Consider the following 27,252-nt stretch of genomic DNA (forward strand, 5'->3'; position numbering starts at 1 on the left):
ATGGAAAGGATTTATCAATTTATTAAGGAAGCACTCCTTCTCCTAAAAATAATACATAACCACTTTGAAAAATCACGGCCACCATATGCTTTGGTTGGTTCATTATGCCCCTCAGGGCATAAGAACAGGCTCTGACAGTTCAGTGCTTTCCTCCCTTCAAATGCTTCACAGTAAATTAAGAAGGCATTAAGAAGCCAAGCAAAGGGGTATTGGTTGCTCCTCTTCCTCAGCCTAGAGGCTAACTGCTTCAAAGCCCACTGAAATGGCCCTGTCTGCCAACCTGCACTGGGCATTACGCTGTCACGAAGAAGAGCCTGGATCATTGTATCTCACACCTCCTGTTTATTCCACAAAGTAGAGTTAATAATAGCTTCCCTGATATTCTTTTATGATCATCCTGGACAATTTTAGCTCCAGTTAATAAAAGGTGAATAGGAAAAAAATTGTGTTTGCAGCCCGAGAGAAAAAGTATTCATTTTGTCAGAAACATCAAATCCAGCATCTCAAACATTCCATACCTGCTCAGGAGCTAAAGCTATATTCTGCTGTAAAATATGCACTTAATATCCCTGAAACTGAATCCTTACTGAAGAAGTCTAGCCCATTAATATACCTAGCTCTAAACTAAGCCTAACTAGTAAGATTTGAGTAGTATAGGTAGTATTCAGAAAAGTGCAAAATCCATCACCGACCAAATCAAAACAGGATTTTACATGAGTGGATACAAATGTTAATAAAGGAAGAGGCAGAAGATGAAGGAATGAAGCAGTGATAAGCAAAATGCCTTTTCAGAACTCTTATTATGGGCTGGGGAGAATAAAAAGAAATATGGTAGAAATCATAACACCAGGCATGTGTGATGATGTTAATGTGAAGGACATAGTGCCAGACCAAAAGAAAAAAAATAAAAAGCAGCACTTGAGTAAATGAGGGTCACCACCACTGTTTCTAGTCAGTCATATGAATTCCATCATGTGCTTAAAGCTAGCAAGCGAGCGTTGCTCATACCTATGCCTTTATAGGCAAGCAGTGGGTGAGGAATGCTCCCTGCCCTCTGCCCAGAAAAGCAGCGGGGGAATAGTGACTGAAGTGTGTCCTGAGCGAGGCCATCAATCTCCCTTCTCTCTGTCAGATACACAGAGATTGCTCAGCCCTTACATACCGAGTCAGACTGTGCAGAAGGATTTTCTCCTAAGCTCTTTCTAGTTCCCCTGTATAAATCCCATTTACATAAGCAGTGAACAAGAACATAGCTTACTGTAGTAAGACCTGCGTGCTTCTACTAAGAAACAATAGGAGAGAGACAAGAGGGCACTTTTAAAACATCCGATATTCAATATTTTCATTGTGTAGTTTTCAGTACATTTGAACTTAATTAGGCATATGAAAACTAGTGAATGAAAGAGAGAAAGAGAATGGGAGAGAAGGGGAAAGGGAGGGAAGGAGGGAGGAAGGAAGGAAGAGAAAGGAAAGGAAGGAAAATAAGGCAGAAAAGAAAAAAAGGAAAAAGGCACCAAGCAAACAACAAGGTCAAAACAAACTAAGAGCAAATGCTACAGACAAATAATGTACCTTGATATCATGCACTGTAGACTTCAGTTAGTTATAATCAACCTTTTCAAACTGCTTTTGTACCCATGCTTCATTAATATTCTGCAGTTGCCAGCTGCCAGAATCAGATATCAATAAAACAGCTTGTCAAAGACCCTTCTAAGAAGGGGTTATGTTGCTCTCTTGTTTACAGAGACTCTGATTTTACTGGGAGATTTAGTTTTGTTTTTCTGCAATATTAGAGTAACTGTTTGCTTTCCAGCTTGGATTTTGTCTGCCTTGTCCTGAATGTGCCCCATCTCCACTTGACTCAGCAGCCATTTGTCCCAAAGTAAAAGAGGTGGCATGTGAAAAATCTGTCCCCAATTGCTGTAGGATAGTGGGAATACTTGGCTTGAGTCCACTGCATACAGTGCACAGTTCCACACAGCAAGCCAAGAACCACTAACAGCTTTGCAATTTTGACCAATATCAGTCATGTAACATCCCTGTGGGCTGACTGAGTAGTATCATTCACTTTTAGACACGGGAAACAAATCTAATAACAGGCTAAGCAACATAAGTCCTGTCCCAGATCAGTGGCAGAGCTGGGATATGGAGTAACGCCCAAATAAGCTGTGAGTTAGGACTAAAATTCTTAAGTATATGAGTGTTTTAGAATCTCATTAAGTAACAAATTCAGATTGATTGTACTGCTTATACTAGAGTTAGGAGCACAGGTAGGGTACAATGTTTGTTTTACAGGTTTGAATAGTTTGCTACTCCAACTTACCTTTAACAACTGTTAATTACACTGCTGCATTTGAAATAAGTTACTTTGGTTTAGCATTAGTAAAATAATGAGTTATATAGGAATTATACTCCTATAAAAGATCCTTGCTTAAAAGCTGCAAAATTTCCAATTTTCTTATTTTTATTAACAACTCTAATGAATTCCAAGTTGGCAGAATAGCAGTTATCATCTCATCCAATGGTATTGCCTCAACAAGTCCTACAAGTTATTGTCATTATCTTGGAAACAACATTCAGTTTTTGAAGAAAAACATACCTTGTTAGTTTTGTGAGACAGTTTTGTTCTTACTCGTTTGGGGTTTTTTTCTGGAGAGAGGAAGGATGCGAAAACACCCTGACTACAAGGTATCAAGAGAGCCTGTTCTCTGCTTTTAACTCTAACTATTCAGATCTGAAGGCAAAGTAGCTCCTAATGAGCTCTGGTACCTAGCCTTAAAGAATGGGCTAATTTTCCTGAAAGAGGAAAAAAGTCTCCATTTTGTCTGTATGCAGAAACTAAGGCGTATGTGATGAATGAAACCCAGGCAGACGGAAGATACACTCAGAGTTTGACTTCACTGTCTTTTTTCCACTAGGGTGTAGCCTGCAGGACAAATACACCAAAACTGCTAAAAGTGTGCCTAGGCTGCCTAGCATTTTAGAAAGATGCTGGGTTTTGTAAAGTTTCTCCAGCAGGCTTCAATCAAAGGATTATGTCTATAAATGCTTTCCAAACTTCTACGTGACAATAAAATAAATTATATATAGTATATTATATTAAAATATATTTATGAGGAGAACACAGCTGCGTTGGGCAGGGCACGTCTCAAGGATGAAGGACCACCGCCTCCCTAAGATCCTGCTTTATGGTGAACTTGCCACCGGCTGCCGCAAGAGAGGAGTCCCGAAGAAAAGATACAAGGACTCCCTGAAGCAACAACTCAGCCTCAGGCATATTGATCAACATAACTGGTCTACTCTGGCCTCCAATTGGGAGGCCTGGAGACACACCATCTATAACACTGCTAATGCTTTTGAGAAAGCGCGCAGGATCACCCTTGAGGAGAAAAGACAACGCAGAAAGAATCGTGCCTTGCAGAATGTACCACCTAAGGAGTCTTTCTGCTGTGCCTTTTGCAACCGGACGTGCCTATCTCATATTGGCCTTTTTAGTCACCAACACGCTTGCAACAAACGTGGGTAGAGTCCTTCCCAAATCTTCGTTTGCGAAGCCTAGCCATGATTTATGAGGATTACGTTAGGATTTTCTATTTTTGCTAAAAGTTTTGCTAAACCCCAAAACAACAAAATCACCTGCTTTATTTAATTTTAAAGTCTATTTCACTTCAGTCTTTAATAGCACAATATCCAATAATATTAAAAATATTACTACAAGTATTTTAAGCCTAAAGCTATATCTTATTGAGAAAAAAATTAAGCTTCTTTTTTTCTTGAAGAGGAGATGAAGGAATATGGAGTTATTTACAGTTAAGAATAAGAATCAGTATTGCAGTAACCCACTGCAATTTTAACCCACTGAACCAGTAACAAGACAAGTGCTTGAAGATAGTGTGGGAAAGTAAGAGCCCCTCACACATCCAAAGTAAACATTCATATCACTGTTCCAACTGTCTAGGAGGTTGGCAGGGGCAGGCTCTATGGAGGGAAGCAAAAGGGAGGGAAAGGCACATGCTGTAAGACAAAAATAAAGTAACAATCCAAATAACTTTCTTTCTTCTTAGGGTCTGGCATTTTAATAGGCTGATTCTTAGTAACACCATCAACTGGGCCAGATAATTAGATGTAAAAGCAAAAACTGTTTGCTAAACAAGGATGATTACAGATGTGAGCTCCTGATGGCTGTGGGAATACGGGAAGGTCTAATTCACTTTTATCAACAGACTGGAATAAAGGCACATCATGGAATTCCTTCTTCCTGTTTGAGGACTCAGAATAGGATTACTGACACAGAAGTGATCCCTGTAAGATATTGCCCTATAAATAGCAAAAACATATAAATTATTGCATTTGTACTAAGGTACTACTTCATCATAGTTTAAACAGAAGCTGAAGCCAAAACCTATTACTAAGTCAGTCAGTGAGGCTTTTACAATACTGGAATCCCCATCTGAAAAAATTATATTGAAAATATATTGGAATTGTAACAACATTTAAATCAGATTTTGAGCAGTGCTGAGTCAGTAGTGAGATGACTAATGTAATATGTCAAAACTAATATTAGTGTAGCATTTATAATTAATTTGATTTTTGTTGGGGTTTTGTTGGGTTTGGGTTTTGGTTTTGGGTTTTTTGTTGTTGTTTTTTTAAAATTTCAGATGTTGTGCTGCCACATTCTCCTAGGGAACCATTACCTGTATTCACAATCACAGTCATGAGTTAAGACTTCCATTCATCATGTCTTCTGTTATTACCTTTTTTCACCTATTTTAAGGGAAACCTAAATGACTGGCTTACTCTGGATGACAAAATACCTACATGACTACAGTTAAGTGAAATGAATTCTGACCAAAGTGATTGCAATTCTGTTTTAATTACTTCAAAAAAACCAGTCAATACAATATCTAGCCCAAAGAGGTTGGCACTCCGCCCAAATTGAAGTGCACTGAAATTAAATGTTGATGGCTAAATTGAGAATGTCAGTGATTCAGTCTGAAGAATTAATAAGTTTTAACAATAAGTTGATTGAATTTGATAAAAAATTCTGCAGAACTGAAAAAAAAAATAAACAGCCAAACTAATCAGCCTTTCAAAAAAACCCAAACCAAAACTTTGTTCTGCCATTAAAGAACTAGTTTTAATAAGCTCAGCTAAACACATCCTCTACAAGTCAAAGTCTTAGCTCTCTGTATTGCAAGAACATTGATCCACTTACTAATTAATTTCTAACGACTTGTATCATCTTTTAAATTCTAGCACTACTCCCTCATATTTACCAGCTTTACAACTTGTAGATGCTTCATATTTTAACTCTTTATAGACCAATTTTTAACGATTTTTGATATTTGCCTTTCCACTACTTCAACATCTTCTCTAAAATTCACAGTGAATAAATGTTATAAAAAGAAGAATTCTGTAAACTTTATCGAAGTTACTATAGGCTCTTGAGATTAGAATCCGGCCCCTGGCTACCTTCTCTGCTCCAGTATTATGGTCCAGTGCACTTTTTGTATATGTCCTACCACTTGTCTAAATCCTGGCCTGGAAGCACCATCTCACACACACTGGGAAAATATTTTTCTTCTATTCTTGTGCAAACACATGATTCCCATGGGTGGAAATAGTTACTAATGCTTAAGTCTCAGTGACAACTTAGATTATGTAATAGGAAGTAAACTGATCTGGATTCTGTTCCTAAAAGCATATGACAGGGAATATATGGCAGGCCAAGGCTGGAAAATAACTCCAGATGGCAAAAGTTTATACAGGGTTCACATTTCACTTATTCCTGCCAGTTTGGAAACCGTTACTAGTTTAAGAATTTTTTCTATATTATTAATAAAATGGAAAAACTTAGGAACACTTCTGATGACATAGTCTTTCAGAAGTGTGAATTGGGAATAACAAAGCTACAGTTAGCTTAGGTACTATATAGAAAATTATATAAAAAAGGCAAAAAGGAAAAGGGCAGAGCTACCAAAACTTACAATGAGGTAAATAGCTTTTAAAAGAAATTACTTGGTGACTATGGCATCTTGGAAAAAACAGAGTTTCTGCAATTGTGGGTATCCAGTCTAAAAAACTCCCCAGGATCCAGGTCATAAGTAAGACACTATTCAATCAATGTAGATTTTAAAAACTGTGTGACAGTAGAGAAGTAAGCCATACATTTGTATGAAATAAAATTAAAAACATACAGATAATTCAAACTGAAAAATCCACCTGATTCAGTTGCGCCTTTAAAGGCTTGATGTGTGAGCTCTTTCCGCCAGTAAAAGTTAAAATGTGAGCCATTGATTCCAAGCACAATATAGCCAAAAAAACAAATCCAGAAATCCTTCCAGAATTACTAAAACATACTAGGTTAGGAGCTAGAAAGAAAGAAAGGAAGAAAGAAAGAAAGGAAGAAAGAAAGAAAGGAAGAAAGAAAGAAAGAAAGAAAGAAAGAAAGAAAGGAAGAAAGAAAGAAAGGAAGAAAGAAAGAAAGAAAGAAAGAAAGAAAGAAAAAGAAAGAAAAACCTTCATCTGACTTAACAGAATTTAGTAGACATGTAATTTTTTTATACATTTATAAAAGCATTTTTAGAACTGAATCAATGTTAGCTTTATAAAACAAAGTGGAATAATTTTAAAAATGGCAACACTTTTATCACAGACATATCTGAGAATTTTCTCAAGCCAGAGACGTTAATTTTCATTTGATTAATCTCATGACCACTGATATCCATGGCTCTGAAAAAGCAAAACATGACAGCATGTTTGCTCCTCTCTTCAACCATCTCCAGTTCCAGGCAGACAGATATGGTAACACAGTGCTCATGTTTGAGTCCAACCAGGGGCCATCCTTGAACATGCAACTGCCATTTTTTAAGTGCAGAAATCAGATGTTAACAGTACCTTAAGGGCTGCACAAAGGAATGTAACATTTCTAACCACCTATCATTAAAGTTGACAGCTATGTCCACCACACTCAACTTGCAGTCTTTCTTATGTTGGTATTTATGCTGGTAAAAGATCATAAAAGAAGGTCTATTCCTATTTGACAACCCATAACTTTGAGCAGATACTAAACAAATAGGGAGGTATACATTTACACAGGACAGTGGAGTACTACAGAGGTACACTAGTCATCTCTTGATGACTAAACATGGCTAAAAGGAACAGATTAGATATGTTAGCCCAGTATCTCTTTGAGGCAACTTAGCTCTAATTGAGTATCATGGCATTGTGCTACGCAAAATAAGTACACATATGATGTTTATTTACCCAATCTGGAACACAATGATAAAAAATTCATTTGAAGTATGTACCAAAACTAATAAAATTTAGGCAATGGCAATGTTCTAGCACAAACAAATAGAGGGAAGGAAGAAGTTATGATTGTATTTGATTTCCATAGGAAGGAAGAGGATGTTTAATTACAACTTACTATGTACTTTGTCCAAGTGTTAATGAGATGACCTGCTGATATATATACAAAACAACTTTAAAGATCAAGATGGTTTAATCAAATTCTGACATGTATTCCTCCACCCATTGTAAGAAATTGAACGTGGGGAGATCAAAAACCCTCTCTTGACTATTATGGAGGACACTTTTTCCTAACACAGTAAGTACACAACACCCAAAGAATACAACACACTGCTGCACCTCTCAGAATGTAGTTCTACAATGCTACAGCAAAAACAACCTTCAACTAATTTCTAACAAGGTTTAGAATTTATCAAGAGTTTAATATAAATAATATTGTTTATACATGTATCATTTGCAATTTTTTACTCTGCCATTTACTAAACCCTCATAGAACACCCAAATCCATACACAGAGTCTGTGGTTCTGCTCTGGTGCAGTGGCACTGAAAAGTTGTTTAGTGTTTGTCAATACACTCAGAAGAGATGACCAACCACTGCAGGATGCACAAGAAGTGCTAGATAATTCTCAAACCCCTCCTTTCTCATGCTGGCATCAACAATTTCTGAAGAATCTAGAAACCAAATTTTTTTCACATTTTTGGTCATATTTTCCATACTTGGATATCCCATTACAAATTTTCCACTTAATGCCAGCATTATGCATTTAACTTAATAGTATCCATTTACCCCCTTTGCAGTGGGAAACATAAGCCTTCTGGAACATAACCCTTTTGACATTAACTTACCAGCTATCTCAGCCTGGTGTGAAAGTGCTCCTTTCAAACATTAAGACAAGAGGAACTCCTTTTCTTACTGTGGACAAACCAAATGCACCACTGTCTGGGTTGCAGACCTAAAAAGCAGACCTGAAAACTGAAGCCCTGAAGTGCAACAGTCTGCTAATTACAGGATATAAATTGCTATTGCATTAGTTTTGTTTTAGCTGGCAAATTTGTCATTTTGTTTGACAGAGAATACAGGGTAGCATTGCTTCATTTCGCAAAAGCAACCTGATAAATCCAATACAAAAATTTGTTTTTGTTGATTTATGCTGGACTCTAATTGTAAAACTTCTGCCATGTACCAAAGTGCTTTGCTCTAAATAACCCTTCTTTGCCAAAACCATGACAATGTAAACAGATTCACAAGCATCAGCTTTTACATTTCTATATCACACACACAGAATCACACAGAATACGCTGAGTTGGAAGGGATCCACAAGGATCATCGAGTCCAGCTCTTAGCCCTGCACAGAACCATCCCCAAAAATCACATCACGTGCCTGAGAGTATTGTTCAAATGCTTCTTGATAACCTAATACTCATTATTCTCATTATCGAGAATCTAGATCAAAAGAATTCAAATCCTCAAAATTTCACTATAATAGCTACATAGAAAAAGTAATAGTTTACTAAAGTATATAGTAAATGAAACAAGTAATACAAATATCTCTGTGGCATTTGCAAGCTTCCAATTAGTAAAAGGGCACAGTAAAAATATTCACAGAAGAGACTAGTTAAATCATATTTATCTAGAAGCTTAATAAATCAAGAGCAAGGCATATCGAATGTAGGGCAATGAGCACATCAATCTAAGAAAAGAGTCTGTTGTCCCTTTCAGGGCAAAAGTTTAATCAATTCAGAGGCAAAACAGAGTTGTGGTTTTCCTAGTAGAAAGCAGATATATGCACACATTTGGTTGTTCATATGATTTCTACTAAAGGCCAAACTTTCTATAGCAAATTTGTCCATAATGTGTAAAAACATGTACAGCACACTCCACATACCTATTCATTTTGTCTAGGAAGTGGCAGTGGAGTTTTGTAAATCTCAAGGTTTTCCTTGAGAATACAATAAAATGCTGGGATTCACAGTCTAAGCATTATAGTCCACTGAAGATTACTCTTTCAGTCTTCAAGACAGTAATCTTCTTTGAGTACAGAACACCGAACTCTGGAGTTTATGTGCTTTTCTAAAACCTTTGAAGACTCCTCTTTTACTCATTTCCATTGAAGTCTCAAACTATTATCCTACCTATGCATAGGTATGCATAGACTATGCATAGACTTCCTATACGTAGACTTTCACGTACAGCCCAACTGACTTCAAAGCAGAGTAGATGGATTTAAATTCCAAATCCATGTTTCTAATTGTTGTTTATCTAGATCCTTTCTCAGTCTGCAGAGGAAACAACAACCACCTTCTGGGATGACTGGGTTTAAGTATGTTTTTGGGGTTTTTTTGCAGATTCTTCTCCAAACACACTTTTCAATATTTCTCTTACTTCTCAGAATATTACTAGACACCCTGTGAGCTGTTCCCAAGAGGAAGTTGTACTTGTTGTAGTCTGATTCAAGCATAAAATCTGTTCAACCTTAGCATTATTATTCCCTTTTAATGATATTTTGCAATTTGAATATTAAACATGGAATTTGGAGTTTGTTCTTTTTTTTTTCTTCCCTGTAAGTTACGCATGATGAGATTCATCAGTCAACAAAATGTTTTTACTAAAATAGAAAGGTTGGGTAAAATGAACACTGCCCTGATGAGCTCCAAATAAATCTATATGGCTTTTATGTGTAGAAAAAGCATGGGTTTTTTCTTTCTCTTCTGCCTAGTATAGTTTACTTATTCAAAAACCATGTCTGTAAAATGCCACATAAACTTATTTCATTGTTTACATGATAAAAGAAGCATATGATGGAAAAACATGCCTAAATTATGGTTTTGTGCCTGTGCATCTCAGAACATGTACTTATGAAATGCAATTTGAATGCACAGAATTTTTCATTTCCCTTTGTGGGAAAAAGTGTGATTGGCCCCTGCAGAATAAAGGTGACTGTTAAAAGATGCAGCACAGATAAATCTTGAATTTTTAGGAAGTAAGAAAGGATGGTGACAGAATGTACCTGTTCAGGTTTCCTGAGTAAGTATCAGAGACTAGGATGAAGCAAATAGTGCTGTTTTCATCTTCAAAATGTGAGTAAAGCTGTAACTAATTTTCTTTGCAAAACAAAGACCTTTCCTTTAGAAAATGGCTTTGGGGTGGAGTACCTGAGATGTCATCCAGCTCTGACTATTTATGAGTTTTTCAATCGGCTCCAGCTTCTGTTACACATTTGACGTAAAGCTGCATTCTTGCACACATTTGCAGTACATATACATTACAAAATAGATATTATTATTACCTATGATGCTGTGCATATTTTAAATGGTAAATTAGCACTGAGTACTGTTTAATTTTCCATTAATCAAGAGAAAATATTTTTCTAGCATCCTCACTAAATAAGACTATTTTAGGATTTTTTCATAAGTCAGTTCATAGATTTTTTTTTTACAACTATTTAAAAGAAAACAACATAGACATGCAAAGATGATGCACAAATTCTGTACATAAATGAATAAAAAATATTTTTTAATATACACTTCTTCAGTCATATTTCTGGAAGAGACAGAGTGGCAATTCCACACACCAATTCAATAAAAGAGTAGTAAAACAATAGCATATAACGCAAAAGTCTGCTTTTGAATGATAACAAACTTTTACATATTTTTGCCACTTCTCACATGTCACATTTGAACATGCAGGTGGTGGTTTCTAACAAGTGCACGTTTACATATCTATGTCCTGCAAAATAAAATGAATGCTCACTGAAATTAAAAGAAAAAGCTCCCTTGAATTTCACTTGGATTTGACAATTACTTCTGAGATGGAAAGCTGTCCCCAAAAAATAAAAGATTAAACCTTTTTTAAATAGAACAGATACTGTAATAATTGAATTGCTCTTAGATATAAAATGAACAGACTGAAGCTCTGCACTCAGAATATTTGTTGTTATACTGAATTTGTATTATTAGAGAAGTCAAACACAGAGATACAATATAGTTCTAAATAAAAGAATTTGACCAAAATTGTGTCCAGAAGCACTATAAAAAAGAAAACATAAATAAATAAAGCAATCAACCATCACTCCTGTCATGTAAAGCTGCATCGCTTCTGTGATCCAGAAAAAAAACATATAAAACAAAGCCCTCATCTCCTTTGATGCACATAGGATAAAATTACATGTAAAACAGATACTAAAGCAATACTTTGTTAGATTCAAGGATAAGACTGAGTGATTACTCATTACTTAATGCATAGCAGATGTATTTCAGACCAGTGGCTGGATCACCTAATATAAATTATGCTGTTATAAATGCTTCTGTTTATCCGGATATCAAAAATATCAAGAACCCCCTCCCCACATATTACAACTATCTGCATATTTCATTGCTATGGATTGCTCTTGCGTTGCTCATATGTTAATGCAAATACTACAGAATTATTTAGTTAATTTGGTTTCTTTTAGTTATAATAAAAAGTTAACAGTTTGAAAGAAAATCTTTACAAACAGTATATTTCTTTAAAACCCTAAGAAAGTGAAATAGGACAATAACCTCTATCAATTATGATTATATAATGTCAAAAAATTATTCAAAATTGTGAAAATTACTTAGACATAGTAATGATGTTGACATAACCTAGACAAAAAAATCGTATTTGGGCCTCTGTCCTATTCATATAAGGGAAAAATAACTTACAGTTACATACTTCAGATACATTATATCTCTACAAGTCTTTTTGATGAAGCTATGCATAGCTTCACTGTCCTTGAAGAAAATTATTTTTTTGTCTGTTAACAAAGTAAAATGATGGTTTATTTAATATATCCCACATACCTGCTCTGATGTGAAATAATGTAATATTACTCTGCCATTTGCTGTCAAGTAACTACAAAATCATTGGTAATTGCCAATAAAGCATTTGAAATAAAGTGCTTGTTTAAGCAATGCAAAGATGGCTCTACTGCATATTTTCACCATGGGACTGACATAAAATGTCTCCTTTACAATTTGAGATGGAGTCTTTATCCTTATTGATTACAAATAAAGATGTATTTTATTAATAAACCACTATATAAAACGGTGTTATCTGCATTCCAGGATATTATGCTTCACAGAAGAATGCAACATACAGATAAATTTAAATATAATTGGCTGCAAATTTTCTTTTCTTCTGGATATGAATGCTGAGTAGCTGAATGTGAAAAATAATGTTTATTTTTTAAATAGGTTGATGCACTCAGCACAAGAAACATGGAACAAAGAGATGTTTAAAGTCTTCCAAGCTGAAAGAGCTAATGTACACCTTGAAACATAATTCCATCCCACTATGAGTTGATTGGTTTGTATCAAGTTGATTGACACATTTAACTCCTCCTTTTTTGAAGCTTCTTGCTTTTCCATAGATTCCAGCATATTTATTCTTTCATCTTAATGACGAATTTTTCATCATCTGTATTTGTCTATGAGTGTACAAATAATATAAAGTATATACCTGACTATTTTTAACTATATGCCTGACACAGAAGCACTCTCTTCTAATCAAACACAATGACTTAGGTTTCAGGTGACCTGGACCCATTCTCTCATTCTGCATCAAACTTCTCTTCTAATTTTAGGTAAGCCTTTCATGTCTCAGTACAGCAAAGAGCTTAATAATATGCACACATCCATTTGTATTTAAAACAAAACATTTAGGCTCAAGACCACTGCAAGGTGGTTGTTGGTTACAGGTGTCTAATGTCTGTAGTGGAAAGAAAATCACTTCAGGAAAATCTAAATTGTACATATCCACCTCCAAAGCAGCAATTTCTCCTGCTTAGCCTAGGAGTTAGTACTTGCATTTCGTTAGTACTTGCATTTTCAACAGCCAAGGAATATGTAAGTATTTTCTCCAAAATAGAGCAATTTTATCAAGATGAACTGACAATGGCCTCCTGAATAGTCTCACAACCGAAGTACTCTCCTGAAATGGAAAAGATGTTGGCTAGAATCTTCTTCCATAGAAAGCAAACTTGAACCTTAGGAAATGTTCTGATCATTGTGCAAGTGTCCAAAAAGGATGTACCAATGTCACTTAACACAACCAACAGTGTGACTACCTATTGACCAGGTAACCTTTTGAAATGTGGAACAGACCAGAGCTACCAAATGACCCTATGTTATTTACTTAATAGATCCCAATGGAAGTAAGACATCCATCATAATAAAGGCTGGGGCATTTATGAATGTGCTAGATATGCAGAACTTTAGCCCTCTAAATCAATTAGAAAAAGAAATTTAAGGGCCTTCACTATCATGCAGCAGCTCTTTGAGGTTTTGATTAGTGAAGTTTATATGTATGCTTATTTTTATTATCATGTATGTATGAAACTTATATACCAACCTTACATATGAAGCTTATACTCCTTTCTGAATCAGACTTCATTGTAGTAAATTTTCATATATATATATATATATATATATATACATATATATATATATAGTTGGTGTTGTCATCTTTGTTTTGGACATTATGGGAATACAGTGACAAGTGGGACTGTTGTAAAGGATATTGCCTATCAGCTGCTTCTTTCCTCACTCAAGTCTTTAGTGTGAGACCACATGTATTCTATTCAATGCAAGGTCTTCAACACTGTATTATTTTTGCCCTTTAAAGCTGCCTTTTGCACAGATCAATGTCAAATCTTATTTAATCTATCTGCATTTTTAAAGCATTTACCACTGTTGCACTGTCACTAGAGTAGTGTACATAGATTAAAAAACAACAGGCAAGCTGTCTGCAGGTAGGCAGAGGAATATATGTGTTCAGAGTACTGTGATACCATGAAGTTTCTCTTGAACAATCAAAGGAAACATAAAAAAAATTAGGCTCTGCGTAAAACTTTCCAAAATGAGAATGGTAGTGGGGAATCCCAAATTTCACGTTTTTTAATATATTTATTTGCCCATATTCATGGAAAACCATCAATGGTTTATTTATGCAAATAACCTTAACCAATGGGAAAAAGATTATTTCAGAAACATTCTTTCTCACTCTCTCTTCCAAAGTATATAAAATAAAATAAAATAAAATAAAATAAAATAAAATAAACCAAACCAAAATAAAATAGAACAACAGCACAAAAAGCACGCAAAAATTCATAAAATGCCCAGACTTTTGAACGCAACTTTCTTATTTGGTCTAGCACACTCATTTAAGATTTATAGATATATTTTGCAGGGTGAACAAGTCTGTTTTTAGCTGAAAAAGAGCTAAAATGCATTAGAGTCAATATTTCAGATGAGGGGAATTTTTAGTGATATGTGAAACCATTAAAGATTAAAGCCAATATTTCAGTCTTTGCAAAAATATTTCCCTTTGTCTTTAGTACAAACTTGTCAATCACATTTTTAATTGTGAGTGAATGAAGCCTAGTAGCAGTGTAAATTTGTTGATTACATTCTAGCAACAGTCTCTTGGCAGTTCATCCCACATTTTTCTCTCTCCTAGGCAAAGAAATATATATTTTTGATAATCCTGAATACAATGGATTCCATCTTCATTGGGCCAAGTGGAAATCCAACATCCGAGTTCTTCTACTGGAAACATATGACATCTTGATTTTGAAAATCTGAAATCATAAAGTAGCAATAACTTCTTCCTTTTACTTATTGCAAATGAAAGAAGCAACCCATAAAAGACTCGTCATTCATCCCAAAATATAAGGGTTTACTGGGAAAATTGAAATCAATGGTGGCTTTGGTGTTATACATCACTGAGCTGAAATCATACATGCAAAATCTACGCATTCGGCCTAGTCAAGTTATTGCCTGTTTGCATTTTGCAGCATGAACAGGTCCTTGTTTAAAAGACACACACAGAGGAGCAGATCAGCATGTTTTCTGTGCCAAAGTAGAATTTACTCATAAAAAAGAAAAAGTTGCCATAAACAAAACAGGAAAGCATTCTGGGGGATTAGCATTGCATGCATAACATTTTTTGAAGGCTTGATTTCATTTTGCCTTCTGTATAATCACATTTATCTTTTATTTCTCCAATATTATAGTATCTGTGCTCATATTCAAGGATCTCTCAGAAGGCATCAGCTGATATTTGGCATCACAGCAGAATAAGGTCACCTTTTAGCTTCATGACTAGAGCTTTTGGATCACCCTCACAGACCCTGCCTCTACACCATATTCTGAGTTATGCCATGCAAGGAGATGGGAAGGATTATGCAAGAAAATGTGGGCAGGCTCAGCCCACATGTGTATAACCTTATGCACTTAGAAAAGAAGCATTTGACTCTCCCCTCTCAGTAAGGTTTGTATCTCTCTGTGGTCTTCATTTGTCTCTTTCCTTCTGGGCTCTTTTAGTCAAGCCAGAGAAAAATTCTGTCTTTCACACAATAACAAAGGTATCTTTCTTTTGTACACTATGGCACAATCATAGGTATTTTAGAAAACTATTTGTGGCTTGCTAACACCCTGCAGCACTTTTTCCAACAGCTATTCTCACCTCAGCTGACCAGCACAGAATGCCATGGTATTTCTGGAGAAGAACTGCCACACCAAACAGCTTTCAACTGTGAAGTCATTCAACAGATTTAGGAAACAATATAACCAATTGGGCCAAACTGCTGGGTTTTATTTGAAAGAATTTATCAACATAGAATTTCAGGGATAGTTAACTGTTGATGCTTTCTTCATCAAGTGGTCTGATTAAACATTAATTTTATGAGCAAATACAAAATAATTTCTATTCTCTGTAACTGCTTTCTTACTCTTCAGCTTGTTTCCTGGCATCCAGTATACACACAATTCTTTCTTTGCAATGATCAGATTCATAATCTCCTGTAAGAAATGCAGATGCATGGGCTTGATCCTGATTTCCAAAATACTGTTGGCCAACAGAGTAGTACAAGCACAGCCAAAGATCAGCTACAATGAAGAAATCACAGCAGTAAAGATGTTTTTTACCTTGAACAATCAGATCCTGAACCAAATTGGAGAAGAAGAACAGCGGAGTTAATAACTAGGGTCAGAGGATAGGAATATCTACCATAAACCTTTTTTCCTTCCTTAATTTCAGAGGTCTTACACACAGGGGAGGGGGGCAAAGAGGGTAAAAACAACCAGCTTTTGTTATTGGAGAAAAATTATGTAAAACTTTTCAGAGATTCTTTAATAGCAATTTCCAAAAATTAAACCTATACGAAACTGGAACTTTGGGTTTGTTTTTTACCCAACATGTCTGAGACAAAAGTAATATGAAATGTTAATGTTGATGCCAAAATAGTTGAAGAAAAAATATTGATTGAAATAGGTAAACAAACAAAATCAATACGATTTGAAACCCCTTTGAATTAATTCTCCAGATTCATTCTCTGTTTGAAGCGTGTCTGTCTTACCAGTGCATGAAAATTTAAAAAGAAGCTTCTCTAGAAAAAAAAAAAAAGAAATGCTTTCAACAGTTTAGCTTTCAAGGAGACACAGAAATTATTATTTTTTAAAATGATCATTTTTTAATGAATCTCAATTTCTGAGTATTCGACTCATGACAAAGAAAAGATTTATTTTCAGAAACTGTAGAAAACATACACACTGTAAAGTAACATGGTATAGTTAGAGTGTAAGGCAATAGAAACCTCATTCCATGTATGCAAGGCACTGACCAAATGTATTTAGAAATTACCTAATAAATCAAAATTCATTAAATAGCAATGCTGTTTGTTTCACTTTCCAAATGCAAAACTAAAATTTTCTTTCTAAGGAAATATATGAAACTTCAAGTTGATAATGTAAATAAAGAATAGGATCAGAATATTTCATACCCAAGACGTTGATTTACATGTAGCAAAACCAATTTAAGCTGTGACACATGATATGTAGTATTTTATGAAACACAAGTAACAAGACAACTAAAGCACAGTGAGAAACACTTGAAATTATGTCAAAAGGTATCAGAACAAACCAAACCCACCCTTATTTTAGTTCTTTTCCACATAAGGTCAGCAGTAACCCTACATTCTACAAAACTTATTGCAAGACTTAAACTACAAAATCCTTTGCTGTTACTCGACAAGGGTAATTAATGATCCATCAAAAATGACAAGGAAGTAAATTTTATATTAACAGAAAACGTGCTGAACCACCGTCAGCTGACCAAACCCAGACAAATGAACCAAGTCATGACGTACCACAGCACAGCTTAAGTACAATTTTCCTAGTTGCATGGTATGCCTGTGACAAATACAGCCTGAGGTTTCTAACAACAGACATACTGTTATTATGGTAACTGCACAGGGTAATAAAAGAAAATTTGTGAAAACCTCATGTGATAAAAATTGAAAGTCACCGTAAATAATTGCTTCCCTGAAGCTGGGTCTACTACTATTCTCTTAATTATTACCATGACTGTTATTCTGTAGATTACAATAACTCTACAATAAAATGATTTTTACTAGCATTACAGGTATGTGCATCATATTAAACACTGAAATGAGAAATTTGTAAAGCAAGCTTTAGGCTAGAAGAATGTATTGACATTCGATCATGATATCATGATAGCATCAATTCATTATCTTTAAGGGACTTCATCCCCATTTACAGGGCACAGAAAAGAAATAGAACATTGGTTCTCTATTCATAAAGATGTTAGGATGATCAGAAACTGAAAAAGTTGGATGTGCCTTTCAGATTTCCATGAAACATTGTATCCTAATACCTGTTTAAATAGGTAAGGCACTTCTGGTTATTAATATATATATGTGCAAATGATGAAAAAGAAATCAAGGTAAAAATAAATAAAGAACAGATTAAAAGATTAAAATAAGCACAAAATATTTTGAGGAAATGTGCTGATATAACAACAGGTAGTTTTGAGGCAAAACATGCAAGAAAGAAAAAGAGAGAGAAAGAAAGATGGATAAAGAGATACCTGAGAGAGAAAAAGAATTAACTGGTTTTCATAACCCCACAATTAGCTCAGTTGGTTGGAGCATGGTGCTGATAACATCAAGCCACAGATTCAATCCCTGTATAGGCCATTCACTTAAGAGTTGGACTCCATGGTCCTTGTGGGTCCCTTCCATCTCAGAATATGGCAGAAAAGGAGAAACATTTTCAACTTCTTCAACATAATGGTTAGCAGGGAAAGAAAGATGAGGAATCTATATTTAGCTAAAAAACTACATTTTTAAGGAACTTAAATGCATATCTACATTTCTATGAACTTAAGCTTAAATTGCCTTTCAGACACCTTTCTGTTAGAAATTAAATGCTCTTCAAGAATAGATATCAACTGTTATCCCAGACTTTAGAAGCAATTTGGTGACTCAGCTGATAGAATAGTTGCAATAACTAACGAAGCTGCATTTGTGTCATTGTTCTATTTCATTGTGATATGTATAATGCTTCTATTTGTGAAGGACTTGCTGCTGCATTTTCACTTCAAGTCTTCTATTTCAACTTTACAACAATCACCAAATCATTGGCCTTACAGTATGATTTGATTGCACACAGGGTTAGCACTGTTTTCCTGAGTTTACATCTAATGGTTGAATTTTAATAACTTTTATTTTGGAATTAATTATATTTTCCCATATTAACACTGTCTCTGCTGTGTCAGTCTGTTTAATAAGCATTGCACAAGAATACTGGACCCTTGAGCCTAAAATTATGTATATTTGCATGCCATTTTATTCTCTTACTGCTATTATATGACTAATTCAGATGTGGCCAGATGTTAGTACATACTGTTGATCTATATCATTCTTGCCAAGTCAAAAATTAATAACATGGCATCACTTTCAACCAATAAAATACTTACTGAGGGACAGAAAAAAATGTATCTTATATGAAGGATGCAATGCATCCCACAATGGTTTTTTATAGACTGTAATTAACGCTTTAATATTTTCATACATTATCAAAAGCCTTCCTCATAAAGCAAAGATGAATTATTAAGCAAAAAATGTTAATTTTTTTCCAATTATGTGTTTCTTACTGATTGATACAAATTACTTTCCTAATAATATGTGAAGAGAGTTCATTACTAAAGCAAAAAATCCTAGTCTATAGAGTTACATTCCTATTCACCTTTTTTTCTTATTTACAAGTTAAAAATTACTCATTTGGAATTTAAAATTGAGGAGATATCAGTAATTTTATATATTGCAGTGATACTAAAACTCAATTCATACTCTATGAAAAGTCTTACCAAAAAAAAAAAAAAGAAAGATAGAATGAATTCAAGCCAGTTAAGATACAGAAATAGACAGCCAAAAGCCTAAACAAGCCAAAATGGCTATTTAATTATACCACTATTGTAGTACAGTGATGGTCTACTAGTGATTTTAAGTGTCCATAATGCCAGGCTTGGTTAAAAAACTTTTTAAAGATTCCTGATTTGTCATTATGTGGGATTTCCTCTCTCTTTTCCATTTTTCTTTATTTCTCTATCCAGTGTGTATCCACTATCTTTAAGTGCCTGTTTTGCGGGGATGAAGGTGCATAAAACAGAAAGTTGTTTCCTCCTCACACTATGCCTAGTCTTCTGATTTGCAGAAGGTGTAATCTTGCCCTCATCCAAATAAATCTTTTCAAGTGTTGACTTCCACTCTTAAGATTGTAATAAAACTATATGGAGAGAAAGGGGATGGCTTTTCCTCTTGCAGCTTTAAGATTTCCGCATTTGAGTAGATAAGCTCAGCTAACTGTGACCCAAAACAGCTGATTTTCTTTCTTGTAGCCCCATCCCATTGTCCTAATCCAGCAAACACCAAAAGAAAAGGGGGTTTTGGCTGCTTCTCATGGAGCCTTCTTCATGATATATATCACACATGTTCTCTTCATCCCAGATACCTCCTCAGTCCTTTCGCCTTTCTACTGCATGTTTCAAGATTTCACCTCACTTCACGTCTGCCATCATTCCCTTTATGCAAAAGGACAAATATTAAGGGGCTCAAAAAGACTTTCTTTCCCACAGGTCACCTGTTCCAGTTTTGCTTTTCAACCTCCTTCTCTTGACCTAATGCACCCCCAGAGTCATTGCCTGCGTTGCACACCACCATCAGGCTGTCAGCTGAAGTTATAATGATCTCAGGCTGAAGTTATATCAACCTGCCATAATCTAGATTCAGTTTTTCTTCTCCTGGCACCCAAATTCAGATGTCTTCAGGCAAGGGTTAGCCAGCACCTTAGGCACGTGTGCAAGTTACCTCCTAACTCCTAGGAGCGCTGGCTTCAGTGTACACCCTGCCTTCCCTCCACCAGAAATCTGGGTAGCCAGGCTGAACCAGCCTGTCTCCATCTCTGCATTCCCAAGGAAGCGCGCGCTACAAGCAAACACATCAGCCAAAACATGGTTATCTAATGAGGGGTTTTTGCCATATCCATTTCTATCATACTCGTCTTTCACAAATACCCGAGGTTTACTATCAACCAGGGAAAGTGCTTCCGCCTTAATGAATCTGACAGCAGTGAGAGAGAATGGAAAAATGAATTAATACTTCATAAAGCCACCACAGATAGCCACTCAGAATAAAGTGAAATACATCAGAAGGCTCTTCACAATCAATTCAAAGATGATGTAACTACATCAATCACATATTCTTACTGCTCTGTCTGTGACACAGTGAAATCACAATGACATAGAGAAGGATAGTAGCTAACAGCTATGTGCTGTTTCTCACAATACAAAGATAACGAGCTACTCAAATAAATGATAAAGCAGATTCTTTAATGTTGCATGTTTTTAAGGCAAATCCATAAAGAGTGAATTGTATTTCATTCTCCTTCCCTAAATAAACCTTGCACCTTGCCTGAAATCTAAGGAGAAAAAAAAAACAAACAAAAACCCACTACCCTTCCCTTAGAAATCCTACTCCTCAAATATTCCTAACAGCCACATACCCATCCCTTTCTCTCCAAACAAACATTAAAAGGGTGTTTTCTTGGTATTTTATCCTTCTGCCGCAGGTCAAGATTTCAGTAAACACTGTGTGAATTGCCATATTTGCAGCCACTGTCAGAGTTATTTCCTCAACATGTTGCAAAGTTAACCATTTTGAAAAAGGGAGAGTAATTCTTATTTGCAAATGTGGAAATCCTAAACTGTCTATCAACTCCTTAAACAATTCAGTCATTTATAGTCCAGATCTGTTGTTTGTGCTGAGAATTAATTAGTTCCTTAAATTCTTTTTTTTGTTTCTTTGAGATAAGGTGAAAGGTTTTATGAACAGAAACTGATATACCTGTTGACAGCTTAAGATTTTTTGTCCTTGAAGAAGAAAATTATTTTATTTTCTAATGACATAATAGATGCAAAAAGGTCATCATCAGTTTCCAGGCACCACAAGGATGATAGCTTTCACTCATTCTGCTTAATGGCAACATTGGCTTTGACTATCAATTGACTTCTAAAACAGTTAAACTGCATTAAAATTAGACTGTTGCTATTGAAATTTGCAATGAACTGGATTTATCTTTTATTCATTCTCTTAACTTTGTATAGACACCAAGAGTTTCATTTTGTTCTTTTGCTATTTCAAATTAAATATTGCTTGAAAGCAAAAAAGTAAAGCTCATTTGAAAACTTAAAGAAACAGAAATGAAGATACCAGTTCATTTTGACCTTCTGAGTGGAAAGAAAGGAATAAATGAAACATTCATGACACTTCTTATCAAGGTGTCTGGACGTAACCGGAGGGAGCTCATTCCACTATGCAAACTCACCCTGACCCAACTAATCATTGTGTGTCAATATAAAGAATTATCATCTCATCTTATCTCCTTAAAATTGAGATACTGTCTGCTATGGATAAAGTTATCTATACCATGTAAGACAGTATTCATTTGTAGTGCTGATTCACACCAGGGTTTAAATTACAAGGCACTAATATAAATTAATGAAAAAGCAGGTTAAAGGGGATTACAAAATAGGATTTGGCTGAGAAATATTTCTTTTTTGCATTATCATCTGTGGTACTGCATACAAAAAGTGTTATAACTTCACAGGGTACAACAAGAGACCTTAAGTTCATGTTTGTAGATAATTAGAATTTCTATGCAAAAGACGCCTCTATGATTCTATTCAGATACAGAAGTGTTCAATGTGATAATTTTTTTCTGTATGTGTTTTTCTCTTTTCAAAAGGCTTTCAAATAAAAAAGATGATATATTAACCGTGATGTATAAACACAACTCTGCAGTAAATCCTTTTTAAGCACACAAATTACACATTTAGAAAAATGTATGTGGTCTAATAGTCATTAAATGCCATTTTTTTTATTATGTATTTCCTTTCTTTTTAAACTGAAGGATTTATATATAGAAATACGCATACAGTCTGAATTTCTGAAATAGCTCCTGACTTCAAAGAAATCTGTTTTCTCTTTTTCTGCAACCTCAGAACCCAACCTTTTCCTTTTTCATGGTCTTTCTGTTCTCAAATTTGAGGCCTACAGTGCATCATCACCTTATAAATTGTCAAATATTTTTTTACTTATTATTAAAAGAGAATTATTTTAAGCTATTATTTTCTCTAGTTTCTTCATACTTCACATATTATTGATACTCTTTTACACACATCCTAGAATATTCATGTAAATGACAAATCATGTATCAAAGTTCAAAATCTAATCTAAATGGACAAATATAACTATAAATGTATATAATTTTCATAATTCATATAATTGGTGTATATATGGTATAAAGCTCTTGCATCAGCAGATACCATATACACTGACAGTTTTGTGATTACTGAAATGCATTAATTATGATCTACTGCTGTTAAACATATGATACTAATTTGCTGCAGTATAATGAAAGAATAGAATTTTAAATGGAAATCTGACGATGGAGATAGTTGAATATTTTGTTAATTTTAAGGATCTTCACAGCCTAACATCACATATGGCAATTTATTTGAGGCTGATGACCAGTTCTATTTGTAAACTACAAGAAATTGATTCCTTCAGTTTTGTATTGTTTTGAATCACCAGATGGTACTTCTCCCTGTTCTAAAGACTTACCATCTGAGCATGTAGGAGTAAGATCTGGGAGAAACATTTCCATCTGAACTGAGATGCTGTATGGATGTTGAGACCCTTACCAGTAATGAAGCACTTATCTTTTTTCAATCCCTCTCCTTAGTTGAAAATATTCTTTCTCAAATTAGTTGCTGTAGACAAGCTATGTCTACAGAAGTGAAAAAAAAAGTATTAGAAACCCCCCCACTTTTGTCAACACATATGCACTGCCCAGAGACATTTTTTAATGGCATTCTTTCACATTCTCCACAAGACTATACTTAAAGCTGCACTTCTAACTTGAATAAAACAATATTGACAAAACAAAATAAAACTGTGTTGAAAAGTTTGCCCATTTCTAAGCAGCATTATAATTTTACAGCTTTTATTCTGGTTATGTTCTTCAAATAATTTCTCTCCCCTGTTTCCATGTGCAATCCACAGGTAGAAAAAAACCCAGAAGTGTATGCAGTGAAGTACTACCATGATTCATTATCATCACATACTAATGGAATATCTCAGTGGAAACACCATAAAGCAGTGTTTAAACATCACGTAGTGATTGTTTTATAATGTCTGTAAACAACCTTGCATACACATCTTTCACTCTCCTGCTTTCCTCTGTTATGTGGATCAAGCATGGTGCTTCCTTTTCTCTGTGACTTTGGGGAGAAGAGACAGGTTGATTTGTTGGGGGGGTTTTTCCTGCCTCAATTTCTTTCCTTCTTGTAGCTGCTTAAGGGAATAGGGAGTTGTACTGGTAAATCAATTTTGTGTGACAGTCTGAAAAAAACAGATTTTTCAGGAGGTAAGTTCAAACATAAGGAATTTTCCTCATATTGAAACCTCACTAAGGTTGCATGCAGCATCATGAAAAGTCATTTGTTCAAGCACAACTCCTTACCTAAGTACCTGGGGACCTCTCTACCATTGCTTTGTACGAATACCTTTCTGTTATCACCTGTTTTTACTAGCAGGCAAGTGAATACTTTTAGTGTTGAAGAGCTCCAATATATCAGTTCTACACAAGAGTGGGACTTTGTGCATATACACCAAGGTCTCAGTCACTGGTGAAAAACAAAATATTACCTATTTTTTGACCTCCCCAATATTTTATTTTTAAAAACAAATTACGAATAATGTTTCATGTAGATTTATTGAGAATCATATAATGAGCAAATACAAATAAAAATATATAAAAGAAAGGTATAAAATATCCATTGAAAATAAGTGTGAAAACTGTCACCATTGAGGTGTTTTGTCTTTTGGTTTTTTTTACAGTATGACCCACTTAAGTCCACAATCTTTTTGTGTGATAAGCCTCTACAGTGCTTCTGACATCAGAAGAGTCATGAAGATGACAGCCAAAACTCTGGCCTCTAAGTAATCAGCCTACCCCAGTAAAATCAAAGACAGCTTAGCACTCAGTTTTGAGCTCAGTAAACAAAGAATTAGACCTTGAGGCTTTAAACTTTGATAAGAGGGATAACAAAAACAGCACCAAAAATCACCAGGTTATCTCCATGAAATAAACTCAGCAAACTTCTCTCCAAAATTATGTACAATCATTCATCATAAAACTGCTAGTGGACTAACTATTGGCAAAACCTGCTTAGGTTGGCTGGAGATTTTAGAGGGGCTGTTATATATGAAAAAACAGAATTGGAAATTACTTTTGCACTTGATTCTCAGGAACCTAATAATTTTTAAGTGCCTACAGCTGAAAAGAGGCATAGGACACTGAGTCAGGAAATTGCAAAAGACTGAAACAGAGTTACTTTTGTCAGTAAAACACACCCCCATGTTGTTTGCTTTAAAGTAACCCTTCATCCTTTATTATAAAAATCTCTGGTGTTGCAGAAGAACTGTCTGTGTAAGTCCTCAGCAAGGCTGAATAGCCTTCATTCCATCCCTTGTTTCATGCAAGGGGATTATGTTATTGATGCCCTCCCAAATTCTTATGAAAATAAGATGTTTATCATGAAGACTTGTAAGTAAAATTGACGCTGCATTTATAAATGACATGTTACTTCAAAACACGTGGGATTAACTCTCCCTATCTGACCTGAGATATACTGATGCTTCCCTTTCTTTTAAGTTTGTCTTTAGAAGACTCTTCTTTGAAGTCTTTATTTTCTCAGAAATGTTGGCAACATATATGAACAAAAAATGTCCATCAAATCTATAAAGCCTGGCAAGACCGGGAATTGTCACAATTCAGTCCTTAATCCTTGTTAAAACTTTTTAGGAGTAGACAGAGTATGAGAATATTTCTTCTTTAAAGTGCTTCAGACTCTTTCACCAATACATGTTAAGATAAGCATTAAAACCCAACAGCAAATATTGTGTAACGCGCTGGTGCATTGACTTGTCTTGCATTTAATTAGTCAATTAGTTTTGCATGAATTACCACAGTAATCTGAAACTACCTATTGCTACTAAATAAAGCTAAAAGGGAATAGAAAAACAGCACATTACCTGGCAGAGAGCTGCTGTCCAAGACAATAATCTGAACTTGCTAGATACAGAGCTGTTGTTCAGTTTGAACATTTAAAGACTCTTTGGAGACCTGATTGGCTGATTACCACACATGATGTTTGGATAGTTTATTTTGTGTGACCAATTGCCAAACCAACAAAAGCATCTCAAATTACTGAGGCACAAGAGGTTATGGTGAAGCTCACCATTCAGAACACAACCGCACAGAAGGGCATCCTTGTTCTATAAATGCTACATTGTCTGTTTAGGGTTTTTTTCACAGTTTCTTTGTCTGACATGAAGGATTTTTCCTTATCATCCTCAGTGCAGATTCAAAATTTTTTTTAGATGCTATAGCCTTTAAAATGAGTGCTAATATCTGGGGACCCTGAACATAGTTTGTGCCTAATGCTACAGGAACTCAGCATGTATGGTGATGCTGGTTGTCAACCTGCCTTTTAAAATCTACAGTAATTTTTAAGATCAGCATTAATATTATTTTGTTCAACAAATTAAAAATGCTCTAAAGACCATCAGAAAAAGCTTAAAAGTAAAATTAGAGGCATTCACCACAACTAACATGTTGCAAAAGTCCAATATTTTTCTCATTTGAACAAAATTGTCCAGTAAATAACAGTAAACAAGCAATTAACTTAAACTTTTTTAGGCTGCTCCTTTAACAGTCATAGTACAAAATACTGCACTAGGCTTTATAGAGTAACTAGAAACTTTGTATTAATAAGCAATTCTAATCAGGACAGTATTAAAAAAGCTGTATTTTTCTGGAGATAATGCAGAATTTGCTGCAGAGCTCCAAAAAATATTTTCCATTATTTCTTCAATTTTACAAAGACTCATTATTTTTGTATAGAAGAGAAAATGGAATAATCTGCAAAACTTATAAAATAAATGCATACTTAGAAGGCAGGTTGTACCTTATACCAGATCATACATTCATTCAAGAATTACGAGCAAAATGCTTTTCAAAGTTCACATCAAAAGCTTTTCCTTTTTAATTACAAAAGTGACCTTAACTATTTTGTTAACAAGGTATATATGTCCTGTCAACTGTTATTTTTCATCAGTCTCACACACCATACTGGCTTTGTCCCAAGAAATGCTGGAAAGGATGAAACTGTCTGGCCAAAGGAAACAGAAAAACATTTTGATGACTTCAGTTGGAAAAAATTAAACTTTTTCTTGTCCTAGATATTCACTGAACAACTGATATTAAAGCCTCAAAGCTCTTAGAAGTGCTTTGTTGGAGAATTTTGGCAGTGTCTGGGAGAGATTTTATGTAACAGCAAACTGCTGTTACTTTCACTGCCCACCACTTTGAATGTTCACAGAGGAAAAAAAAGCAATTCTCACAATATATTTCTTAGTTTATCTGAAAATAATGATGCTAATGATGATCTGCATTTCTAAGGGCTGTGGCAGTCTCACATGAAAAGTGAGATGAGG

At 34.9% G+C, this 27,252-nt stretch overlaps 1 protein-coding gene across 1 annotated transcript in view; it reads right to left on the reverse strand.

The window, feature by feature from the left end:
* Positions 1-25,822, reverse strand: part of SLC16A7 (solute carrier family 16 member 7) — a 68,083-nt gene extending 42,261 nt beyond the window's left edge. Inside the window, exon 1 of the mRNA XM_027682181.1 lies at positions 25,789-25,822. The gene's annotated coding sequence lies outside the window, so the exon portion shown is untranslated. The remainder of the gene's footprint in view (positions 1-25,788) is intronic.
* Between the last annotated feature and the right edge of the window lie 1,430 nt (positions 25,823-27,252).

The sequence above is a fragment of the Neopelma chrysocephalum genome, unplaced genomic scaffold (assembly GCF_003984885.1).
Source record: "Neopelma chrysocephalum unplaced genomic scaffold, ASM398488v2 Primary Assembly neopelma1_62, whole genome shotgun sequence".
Taxonomy (NCBI): Eukaryota; Metazoa; Chordata; class Aves; order Passeriformes; family Pipridae; genus Neopelma; species Neopelma chrysocephalum.